This window comes from Diorhabda sublineata, chromosome X (genome assembly GCF_026230105.1).
Source record: "Diorhabda sublineata isolate icDioSubl1.1 chromosome X, icDioSubl1.1, whole genome shotgun sequence".
NCBI lineage: Eukaryota > Metazoa > Arthropoda > Insecta > Coleoptera > Chrysomelidae > Diorhabda > Diorhabda sublineata.
In genome coordinates, this window is record NC_079485.1 from 33,379,972 (window position 1) to 33,393,266 (window position 13,295).

At 31.9% G+C, this 13,295-nt stretch overlaps 1 protein-coding gene across 3 annotated transcripts in view; it reads left to right on the top strand.

The window, feature by feature from the left end:
* The first annotated feature begins 6,023 nt into the window (after nt 1–6,023).
* Nucleotides 6,024–13,295, top strand: part of LOC130451732 (lachesin-like) — a 272,197-nt gene continuing 264,925 nt past the window's right edge. For 2 of the 3 annotated variants that reach the window (XM_056790945.1, XM_056790947.1), the window contains exon 1: nt 6,095–6,360. The gene's annotated coding sequence lies outside the window, so the exon portion shown is untranslated. Of the gene's footprint in view, nt 6,361–13,295 lie in introns of all 3 variants that reach the window. The other variant, XM_056790946.1, reaches the window with a different exon arrangement.

Here is a 13,295-nt window from a genome sequence, read left to right on the forward strand (position 1 = left end):
AAACTAATGTCAATAATGTTTTTTGTACTGGTCAATATAGTGGTTCAATTTTATTTGATTTTATCACTCATATTGATGTCCGTTAAGTCAATAAATCGTTTAAATGTACAGATTTCGGTTCCAGCCCATTGTATAACGCGAAATATTGTGAAAAAATGCAAGTCTCCTGCAGTAGGTACATTAATTCAGGTCCACGAGCAGGAGATCGTTAAATGTGGTAACACTAAGGGTGATAATTTTTATTCCGAGGAATCCCCGTCAGTGAACAGTGAGTACCTATCTACTCGAGCACAATCTAATATTGTATTGTTTAAATAAATTAGAAAACTACAATTATGGATAAAAAGTAGTCAGTCTTATGCAAGTACATCTGGCCAAAATATTTCTATTGATAGTGAATCAAATAATGTGGTAACTGCAGTGTTGGTTGAAAAGCCTACTGAAGAAGATTCGACAATTATTGCAGTTGGAGATACCTCCACCGCCAATCATGTGAACGCGAATGAAGTTTACATGACACACACAAAAAAATGTGTACGACTAATCTTCTTATGACTTGGGAAACTTCACGAACAAAATATTAAGTGATAACGAAAAACGTAAAATTCTTGATATGGGGTATTTACAGCCTTCAAGACCTTTTCCAACAGACATCAATCAGAACAATAGGTGTTTTTCAAAATCGTACTACGTTTCGTGTTCTAAATATGGGCCAGTTAATCAATTTTGGTTGTGTTATTCCAAAATACTAGACGTTGCCTATTATCAACCATGCTGGTTATTTGCTTCAGAGAGGTATATGTTTGTTGTCCGGAAATTCGAGATTGGAAGCATTTATCAGAAAGAATTAAACAACGCAGTTGTTTGAGTCGCCATTCGGAAGCAGTGTATGATAGGAAAAAAAAAACGATACTAATACTATCGACAAGGAACTTGAAAATTAAATTCGCAAAGAAGCATCATTTTGGAAAATGGTTCTTCAAAGATTATTCGATATCATACCCTAGCAAAGAGTTCTTTGGCTTTGAGAGGATATCAAGAAAACTTAAGTCAGGAAGGATACCACGGAAATTTTCTGTCCTTTGTAAAGCTTGTTGCCCGATATGATCACATTTTGCAGCAAGTTTTGGATATGCCCGAAGGTGATAATAATTATTTCTAAGTTTTTTTTATCGTTTTATCAACTGTTTAATATCAAAATTTTTTTAAATTGTGTTTTTTATGTTTTTAGGATCTACAATATATCTGAGTGCAACAATTCAAAATGAAATGATTGGGGACCAAATTGGGGACACAGGACATATCGAAGGTAGATCAGCTAAGCATTGTTGTGAGGTATGTAGTAATAACCAGATCGGAAAATGGACAGCCAATTAATATAGAAGTAAAAGAAGTGTTTTTACGCTTTTATGCAGCCATCAACCATGGCGCAGTAGATTTAATCAATCAAGTGACAACATTATTTAACGGCAAAAATATTGTTTTATAAAAATATGTGGGGCAAGGCTGTGATAGAGCCAGTGTGATGAGTGGTGTGTATAATGGTGTATAAAAACATATTAAGGATATCCAGCCTAACGCAGAGTATGTACATTGTGCCACTCATAATTTCAATTCGGTGATAAATGATGCCGTTAGCAGTTGTATGGAAATACAGATTTGTATAACTTTTTCGGAAACAGCATCAAACGTTGGGATCTACTGTCGAAATTCACTGGTAAATCGGACACCACTCTAAAAAAACTAAATCCGACTAGATGGTTAGGTTAGGTTAGGTTAGTCAATATGATATCTGCAATAAAATTTCGTTATTTTGATATTATCAAAGCATTATCAGAAATAGTTCTAAAGAGTCCTAATAAAGCTGAGTGTAGTGAAGCAGAGAGTACTAAAACAAAAATGCTAAATTTCGAGTTCGTGATGCTTTGCGAATTCATGCATAGTGTATTGAACGACATCAATTATGCATCCAAAACTTTAAAAAATGCGACATCAATTTGGGCGAGGCGAGTAAAGTTTTAGTAGAGAAAAAAGCAAAGTTGCAAATTTATAGAAATTATTTCGAATTATTCAAGTGCAAAGCCAGTGAAACTGCAAGAAAATATGGTATTGATACCCATTTTCAAGAAAAAAGGCAAAAAAAACATTTTGATGAATTAGCTGCTGATCACCGATTTCCTTTCCAAAACGAAACAATATTTAAAATTGAGATTTTCAATAATGTACTAGAAACAGTAATATCTCAATTAGATACACGTTTTATTGGTATGAGAGCAGTCTGTCATATATTCGATTTTCTAACACCAACATTTTTATTACATGTTGATGAAGAAACTTTATTGACGAATTCCAAACAAAATATTCAGATATAATAGGCCCTAGTTTTTCACTTCAATATATTAATATTTACCACTTAGTTTTACCTCAACTAACTCAAGCATGGACTGTTCACCAATTAAATAATGAGCAAATATGGAGTGCTAACGGAAGTATTTACAGCAATTTTATTATACTTTACAATTATAATAATTACAAATTAAAAATAATAAAAAATTATTTAAGAAATACTATGGACTAAACTCAACTTCGACATTTATCGCTAATAGAAATTGAAAACAAAATCGTATCAAGCCTGGTTTTTAAGTCATTGAAATTTTTGCGAAAACTAAAGCTAGGACAAAATTATAAATATAATATTTAATTTTAATATTTTGTCAGTTGGTAGGCCCGACCTTTATATAGTAAACCCTTGAATCTTCTCTATTTCGTTTATTATACAAACCTTCACCAAGTATTAATTGTAATTTATGCTACTGTTTAATATATTTATTACCTGCCCTGCGGTGCACAAAAAAGAGCTTAAGTAGCTTAGCATTTTTAAAGTATTTGTATATTTCATATTTTATTTTATAAAACTTAATCAGTTTACAGAGCAGTGGGGCCCCATTTTTTAATTTGCCCCAGTGCCCGTAGTTACGCCACTGAGGATGACATAGATATTGGAATTGAAATTTAAATATCTTGAGGACCAAGTTGGTTTAGTATATCATTCTGTTCTTATGTTATTGTTATTTTCATCATTGTCATTATGTGACATCAAGAAAATTGATTTATTATTTTGCTCTACCTTCGACCTTTGATTTCTATTGTCTACAGCATCTCAGTATTTAGAAAATAGACAAAGAGGTCATCAATACGATAAAAAAATAGAACTGCATCAACCAACCATGAAATATCAAAAAAACATAAATTCAATTATGAAGATTTAAACATTTTTAGAAATGACATGAATAGTTTGAGTAAAATCCATAGCTCTATTTTGTAAACTCTAATAAAACCACAGATTTAGTTGATTAATGCTACATATTTGAGATGGAGATATTTTCATTATTAAAACAAATTTTTAATTTGATTTTATTCTTATTTTGATATTCATGATGTAGGTGATATATTTATTAATATAAATATACAAACGTCGAAAACTTTCAAAATTCCAACGCAGCTCAACCCGTGAATCCAGCTTCTCCGCTCTGCTTCCATTTTGGAGCCATTATCAAGAGAAGTATGGGGATGGAGTGGTTATTCGTTCATTCGTGAGGGGTGATCCGATTCCGTGGTCTCAATCTGTCAACTCGTTGGAGTTTCGCCGAGGAGGTGAGGAGCTGAAGCAAACTTGTAAAATGATTGGAATAGAAAGTAGGAATGATGTGTTTGCCATCGGGAGCACTCTTGACACTGACACGCTCACTGCTGCTAGGTTTGCGCTGACTGAGTTAGTTAGTTTAGGATAGGTTATTTTTATTATTTTAGTCATTTTATATTTTTGTTTCAGCTTTTGTTTCATTTCATCGGTCAAAATTCGAGGAGTAAGCAGATTGAGGGCTGGGAATCAACCAAGAAAAATTCGTGATTTGTTGCGTGGAGTTGGCAGATATAGACCTCGGAATCGGATCACTTCTTATCAATGTACGAATAACTACCCTATTCCCACCCTTCTCTTGATAATGGCTCCAAAGTGGGAGCCGTAATGTCGAGTATTTTGAAAATTCCAGCGCGGTGTAAACCGTGAACCTAGTTCTTTTGTTCATAATCCTGACCGCGGAAACCTTTCCGAACATGTGCACATGCATCATAAAATCTTAAGATAACGGGATAAAGAGCTATTGTCCTCGCTGTATTGTTTGGCTGGAGCGTCGTCTGCTCCGAATATATCCAAAGTGATAAAAATTAAATATATATAAGCGGTTCCTTATTGGGAACTGGCAGTGACACACCAAAGTGGACGAATACTTATGTCTTCATTGTCTGGGACTGAAATTATGGTCACATACAATATAAGAAATATGTATAAAAGTATAACAATAATAAAATTTCACTTACAATAATTAATTCAGATTTACGGTGATTTTTGATATTATTGAAGTTTGTAAAAATTTTTAAACTCATAGAATTCAAAATTCAATATTCAAATTGACGTTCATAGAAATATTGATTCTGGTTACTATAGGAATTTTCATTAATTCTTGATTGGTTAAATTATGAATGACGTTGAATTTTTATAGGTTAGATAAGGATGAGTTTTAGTGAATGATGTTCAATATTGATTGGTAAATTTATGGATAACATTAAATTTCAATGGGTTAGGTCGTTATAAGTGAAGTTGAAATTTATAGGTTAGGTGAGGTTAGTTGGTTATTAATGGCGTTGAATTTTCATAGAATTTGTTTTTTCGAAATCTAAAAGATATGCATAAATTACACTAAGGTTATTTAAATCAGTTCTCTTATTAATGCATTGCTCATTGATGCAAAATATGTTATTTCTAAAAATAAACGTTTTTTGTAGTTTTTTACAGTTGTCAAAACTTTGGCAGATTCATAATTCATATTGTGTCTTTCGTGATAGACATGAGCCGCTTATGAACATCTATCAGGATGTAATCTGCTATCACTCTTGTGAGAAGTTATCCGACTGATCAGTGACCTTTTCGACTGACCAATGTAGTTTTTGTCACAATTTAAACAACATATTTCATATACTATGTTAGGCAATTTATTGATTGGTGTTTTATCTTTTACTTTAGTAAAAATAAATTGAATAGTGTTTGACTATATGCTATTTTAATATTTTGTTGTTCAAATATTCCAGAAAGTTTAGGAGTAACTGATTATATATATGGTAAAGGTGTATAAATAAATGGAATAGAAATGTTAGAAATGACGTTTGAAAATGATGATTCAATGTTCGTGTCAATGTTAAATGAAGTATATAAAATTCGTTTCAAAAGATATGGATATGAGTTTTTAATGAAGAATAATTTGAAAGTAAAACAAATATTACAATGTCCAAGATATAATCCACTACATAATCTGCTAATATGGGGGATATTATAAATTTTTTTTTATTCTATCCTGGATATCAGTGTTCCTTGACCTTTATGAATATTATTGGGAATATAATTTTTCACACACCCTTGTATTTGAATATGAAGTTCTTTTAAATATATTTCAAACATTTGAATTGAGGACAAAAAATGAAAGCTTTATTGTAATTGAGTAGTTACTCTTATTTCATGGAAATTCCTACATAAATAGCTATAATTTATTGACTACCAAGAGATTTGAGCTTCAATAATGTAAATTACAAAAATATATGCTGTTTTAATAGTAGAATTATAGAATTAAAGGCAGATATAAATCGTTGCTAGTACAGAAAATACTTTTTAGGATGAGTTGTGGAATAAGCGTGCCAGCTTAGACTTGAGTGTAATGAAACTGTAACCGAGACTTATAACTTTGTTTTCCGTGTGGCCGATCCTTGTGATCTGGACTGAGAATACAACAGCGTTGTATGCTTTGATGAAATTGCATTCCTGTGCAGATTTCCGTGAGGGAGCATCCCTTACCCTCTGGGGTAGTTGCAAGAGCAACAGTTCACTCCTCGTCGCATTTGTTTCAGTGTTTGGGGGCGTGGTGAAACGCCGCTCCCACAGACTCGTTGCTGGATTCGGCGGTGGTCGAGGCCCTTCGAAAGCCGGCGGCACGCGGCTCCAAACGGCACGAGGACTCCGTGGTCGGTCTTCCACTTCTAGTGTATGACCAGTTTCTTACTCGAGTTAATCGAAGCGGGACATTGTGGAGCATTCTCCGGAGTCTCGACCACGTTGCATGTACGCGATCGTCTGCTGTGCGCGACATTCTTGCGACTCGTACATTTTTTCGGTTATATTTAATCAATTCTATATAAACTTCGCTACAGACTAACGAATATAGCAGACTTCCGTGATTTTATTCTTCCTTTATTCAATTTATTGATTTTCTCTAGAGGATATTCCCAAAAAACAAATCCACAAATCCATAGGTAGGAATTACATCCTAACTTAACTTTTGAAAACTTCGCGAAACTTTCGAAAGTTTTTCAACTACCGCAAACAATATTATTATGGTTCTTGGAGAAGCGAGAGATGTAAATATATTTAATTACAATTCAATTCAAACTTGATGATACTTTGAAAGTTTTGCTTGTTTTTCGTGCGCAAAATGTTGTATTAACGTCTGAAACATATTGATGACTTTTAAACATTATTCCGTTAATGAGAGTGTTTATTGCTGTACTGCAGACTTCAAGTAAAACTTATCTTTGAAGCTTGGTGGTTTAGGAAACAGTAAATATAACTTTTCATTCATTTTAAAAACAATCTAATGTCTTATTCTATTATATTCTAATACTAAGGGTGGGCAAATTTTTCATAGACCACAATTAGTATATTATATATATATATATATATATATATATATATATATATATATATATATATATATATATATATATCACTGAAACAATACTGCAAAGAAAGAAATTCTATGTTAATTCATTCGTTTACTTATGATGTTTTCTATTAATTTATCAATTCATATAATATTATTCCCTATTGCAATCGATTCAATTTGAAGCATCAATAGATGAATTATTTATATCATATATAAGGTCCCTTGTTCTAATTGTGATGATATAAGACATCAGAGAACCTGGAAAATAGATTAACAGTTTATAAATACCTTGAAAATATGCATTCACAAACATGGAATTCCGAAATTACATGTATAAAATTATGGAAATTGTAGAAAATCTTAGTATTACTAGACTAGATATAATTTAATTTATATAGTTCAATGTGGTTATATTTTGCCGACCTTGGACGAGAAAACAAATATTTTGTATACTGTATATATATTTATTTTTCGGAAACGTTCTTGATTATAGATTTCTTCTGTTTTAAAATTAGTAAGCTAAACTTTCTTCACTTCATTGATACTATATAAAAAACATAATTTGAAATAGAGAATTATAGAAACAACGATACCTTCAACGAGTACATCTGTAATAATAAGAAGATATCCAGCTAATCAATCAAGTATATCAAATAAAAAATACACCAATAATAATTTATTAAATTGATCTAAATTTATAAATTAACGGGAAGACACAATTACGTCAAAGTACCACTTTCACAAAAGTGTTAATTTTTTGAAAACTAGATGGAATAGCATATTTATCTCAATATATTTGAATATGTTTACATACGTAACAATGTTCCTCGCAGTTATTCACAAAAACATAATTAAAAAACAATTTAATCAAGATTAATATTGTTTGCATGTTATAATGAATCTTTATTTCTCCCAGTTTATTTCAATTATATGAAAACGGGAACGTTCAGACGGTCGTCAGAAAATCATTGATAAAATCAAAATTCACGGTCTCTTCTCATTAAATGATTTCCCTGATATAGGTATTCTATTAATGAATGATTTGATATATCAATATGAATTGATGATAGTTCGATTATTACTGAAGCTTTGGTAAACCGTTTTAGTATACTGAAAAATTATTTTCTAATATGATTTATATGAAGCAGTAACCCGAACAATTATTTTTACCATTTTAATGATTTCACACCTTTGCAAGTCATATACAAGTATTGACAGAAATATTGTTCAATAGATTATTAAAAAACTTCGGTGAAAACCTTCATATAATTATAGACCACTATCAGATACAGATATCAACATTGTAAGAGACAGTGCTAGATGGTGTTAGGTGTATACTTTAGAAACATTTCCAATCATATTTTATGAAGTCTAAATTCTACCCAGTATCAGGGATATTGAGTTTGAAACCAAAATATTTTATTCATTTAAAATATTTGTTGTCAAAAAAACTTTATTATTTATTACTGTAAATTTTTTTCTCGTGGATCTTTATACAATAGGGCAATGGATACGTGAAATATCAATGCATATGCAGAAACCAACAATTGAAGGGTAATTCACAAAATTCAAATAATCCACCGTTTTTAAAGATTTCCTGGAATTAATGACACGTTATCTTAATTTCCATCAAATTAGTCTACAAACTCGTAACTTGTCTTAATACGTTGTAAGTTTCGGATTAATCAATGATTTTTTAGCCTTACCATTATTGTTATAGGTTTACTCGAAATAAAAAAGTTTGTTGCAAACGTGGAAAATTTGGAACAATTAAGAGTCAAACAATGAAAGACGTAAATATTTTGAAATTATTAACGGTTACAATTTTACACCAATTTTATTCAGAAGTGTTAACGCTCTTGTTAGTGGTTTGTAATTTAGGAATTCGTGCTAACTTTGCAGTTCTGAATATGCATCTTTTTTTCTTTTTACCGAGATGCAGTTATCAGTTTTCGATCCGAACAGAAAAAAAATACTGATGAAAAAGGTTGAAGTGAGTGTATTGATATTTATGTCTATGAGATATTTTTCACTCATCATCTTGTTCAATTGGTTTTCAAGGAAGAAACAAAAAAATTTGTCCTGACTGCAGATATTAGTTAGTGAAAAAAATAAACTTATTTCTGTTTGTACCTTTTGATAGCTTCACTTTTATTGATTCAATAATTTCAACAAACAGCTTTGCTGATTAAGATATCTCGAGAGAAACATCTAGCAAAGTCTCAGATGGAAAATACTCACTGAAATATGTCGGTTTTGATTAGGATTGTTTTTCCCCCTTGTACAAACATCATTGTTTAGATTTTTGATATTTGTGTGTAAATTAAAGGATTTACAGACGTCATTTAGTACTTAAATTATAGTCAATTGTTGGAAGTCTGATTCCAGTAATTATTGAACTTACGGAGCAGGCTCAAATTTTCCCAATTTTAGACTACTTCAAAATTTTCTAACGAAAAGCGAAACTTCGTGGTTGCTCGAATTTGCGAGCTTTGGTATACACTGCTGGTTAGGTTATGTTAGGAAGATTAAAAAATCAGAAAAAGCAACTACTTAATGTATATATTTTATATATAGGATGAGCAAATATTATATGTTGCCTTTTTACTTTTAGGCTCTTCATGAAATCTTTTTTTTTGTACTGATCTTCGTGCACCAAGCTAATTTGTGTATTACTTACCAACCAATTCAGTCAACTACTCCTTATAATTATATTTACTTATGTACAAATTTATTTCAATGCACATTATTTTTATTGTATTGATACAAACAACGTCGAAAATTTTAATACAGTGATGATATGGTATGTTTCTCTGAAAAACTAATTCCTATGATTTTATAAATTTTTGAAATTATTCTTTAGCTTCTTATCCCCTCACTTTCCTTCTTATCGAAGGTATCTCAACGTCAATAAAACATGCGTATTTCTGCCGTGAATTATAAAATTCACGCACGTTCTCATCTCTATACTTTTCAAAGGGTTTTGTCTCCGTCTCAGTTATAGTAGTCGACCACGCGGTCATAATGATGAGTCGTTAATTGTTTTGACTCAAAAACGTGATAAAGCTGGAATATGCAAACCATTAAGCAAACTATGGATGAAAACTAATTAAGAGTTTTATCTACTAACAGTTGTACAAAATCCTAACGACTATTATTATTACCGCTATAAGATAGCGGTAATAAAATATAACTATACAAATAAATAAGTTTTTTTCCAATTATATTGATGTCTTTGCGTCCTGTATAATGTACATTCTAAAAGTATATGTCTTACAATAACTTCTCGGTTATAATTTCTACACATAGGTTTGTTACTTCTACATAGTAAATATTCGTGCATAATTTTATTGTGACCTATTCTTAGTTAGTTACTATGACTTCTTTTTGGGCGATTACTGCATAGTCGCGGCCACTGTTCAACATCGAAAATAATCTCTACTTCACCTAATAACCTCAATAATTACTTTATGAATGTAGCCAAAAATCTATCAAACTCTATAACTCCTTCTCATGATCCGCTTTCATATCTCTCTGATACAAATGCTAACCTACACAGTTTCTTCTTTATGTCCTTATTTTTAGTAGTGCTTCGCAGTACAATTGATGCCATCAAAAATAAATACTCATCTCGAACTTATGAACTTACATTAAAAATGTTTTCGAGTCTACCCGATTGCACAGTAAATTACCTCACCACTAATTAACGAATTCATTTCAAAAAGGCACTCTTCCCAATTGCCTTGAGACGACTATATAAATGCATAAAGGAGGGGGTAAAAATCAAGCATCGAATTATCACCCAATTGCACTCCTTCCCACGTTATCTAAGATCGTAGAAAGATTGGTTAAAAAGAGGCTTTCATCATTTCTGTATAAATATAAAATACTCACTACCCATCAATTTGAATTTTTGAGCAAGAAATGCACAAAGGATGCTAAATTCTCCCTCCTAAATAATGTCTACTCTAGCGTAAATAGCCATCACTCCATTGCAACAACTTTTTGTGATTTTTCTAAGGCTTCCGATTGTGTTAATCATAATATTTTTATCAACAAATTGCAGTACTATGGTTTCAGGGAAGCACCTTTCGCATGTTTCAAATCATACCTTACCAATAGAAGTCAGCTTGTAAGGGTTGATACAAAGATGTCTTCTTGCAAGCCAATAGAATGTGGAGTGTCCCAAGGCTCAGTACTAGGCCCTATTTTGTGTCTTCTGTACATAAACGACATCGCATATCTAGGCATCAGTGGTAAAATAATTCCATATGCAGACGACACTAATTTCTCTTGGAGCAACCCTGAACTCATAGGACCATATTTAGTAACCTAATCACCTTCAAATCATGATGCGATTCTAGTCTTCTCTGTCTCAACATTTCTAAAGCCAAGTTATATCATATAAAAATACATTGCTGCCTTTTTTATCAAATATTCTTAGGGCTTGTTGTGGACAATTCCTTGAAATGGGAGTTACGTATTGCTGCCTCATCTAAAAAATTAAGTTCCTCCTGTTTTGCGCTGAGAGCAGTTACCAAAGAACTGAACTTCATCTCCTTAATAGTCTATTATGCCCTTATTGAGTCGCATCTCCGATATGCCCTTCTCTTCTAGTGTACGTGTGGTGCGACTCAATTTGAGCGAATCTTCAAACTACAAAGCAGAGCTGCTAGATATTTACTCGAACTAAACAGCAGGGCTCATTGCAGGGACTTCTTCAAAAATTAAAAGTTCTGACTTTTCCTTCCTTATTAATCTTTGAATCCGTTTGCCTAATTCGTAAGCACGCTTCTCCAATTTCAAAAAGATCGTTGCGAAGCTATCCACTTAGGAACGCGGAGCACGACCTTCACCTACCTTCTCCACGTTCAGAATTTGTTAAGAGCTCAATATTTTACAGTGCAAAGAAATGCACAATTACTTGCCAATTGAAAACAAATTGATTTCACCTTTTCCCACATTCCGCAATAATTTGAGGGCATATTTACTGGAAAGTGCCTTCTACTCTCTCTCACTTTCCTTCATTTGTATTGATTTTTGAAATGATCCTTGCCACTCAGATTTCCACTGAAAATTAATTTTCATTTTGATATATGCTTTAAAGTCACTATATACCGCCTTGTTCATTACATGTACAGAGTGTCAATACTACACTTTTTTCAAAACCTGTAAGAGTTATAAAAAAAGTTTAATTACAAAAAATCTTTGTATATAAGAATGATTTCATACATATCATATACCTATATATAATTGTTGTGGAATTATTTTACTTTTTTACTTTTTCTCATTTTTTCGCACATTTTATATTGAAAATAATGTAGCACACTGAGTATGGTATTTTTGAGGAAAAATAAGAAAGAAAATGTTTATCAAAAACAAAAAGCTATAAAAATATCGTATAAAAATATAGGTATAGGAGAGTGTATATATATTTAGAAACTCTCTGATAAAAGGGATAGTCGACTCTTTTCCTGAATTCGAGCGTGCTGTCTGCAACTAGTTAGTGACAGCTCTCCTAGTTCTACTTGTAAAATTTCGATGAGAGATGTTCTGTAAGCACCATTAATTATGCGTAATGCTTGATTGGCTATGGTATCTAGACTACTACCTGTTTTTTAGCCGAGTCATAGACGATGGATCCATAATCGATTCTAACTTTCATTGGTTTCTAAATACTAGTGGTGATATTGTTGATACCTATCAGGAATAGAGCTGGACCGATTACTGAACCCTGTGGTGTTCCTTGTTGCTGTGTTTTGAGATGAGAGATAGATCTATTTATCCTAACTTACAAACTTCTATTATTCAGAAAATTGTGAATGAAAGCCATCATGTTACCATCTTTCAAGGTTTTTGTTTGTAACTGAATATTTGCCTAATATTTTTCCAATAAGTACTGATATTGGTTATGTTAGATTAGATATTTTGTACGTATGCCTTCCATGATTCTCTTGTACTCTTTTTTAGTGTATGCCTCGCTTAGCTCTTAGATTCTCAAAACTTGTTAGATTTTTAGGGGTCTTGTCCCTTTAAAGTGATTAAATCTTGCTTTTATGGTACGTCGACATTCGTCATTCCTCCAGGGTACTGGATTGTGACCTTTTCTCCGTCATTCCAATATTGTTCCGGCTTGTTTGCATATTTACCATATTCTTGAAAAACAGATTCCATTTTGCATTTTTAAGACGCCATTTTTGTAAAGACTTGGTATTTTCTGCGCTAGTTCTAATGTTAGAGATTATTATTGGGAAATGATATAGAGATATGATATTACTTCCTAGTTAAAGAAAGGAGTGATAGCAGGATCACATAATGCTAAGTCTATAATAGACGATGTTCCTTTGTATGAGTTAAATCTTGTATTAGATCCGTTGTTAAACAAGGTGAGATTGTAGTCATTAATAATTTCTTCAATCAAGTTACCTTCATCGTACTGCTTCAGAAAAATATTGCAGGGAATATAAATAGAACAAATACTTATTATAGATGGATATAAAATAGTAACCGTAACAGCTTCTAGAC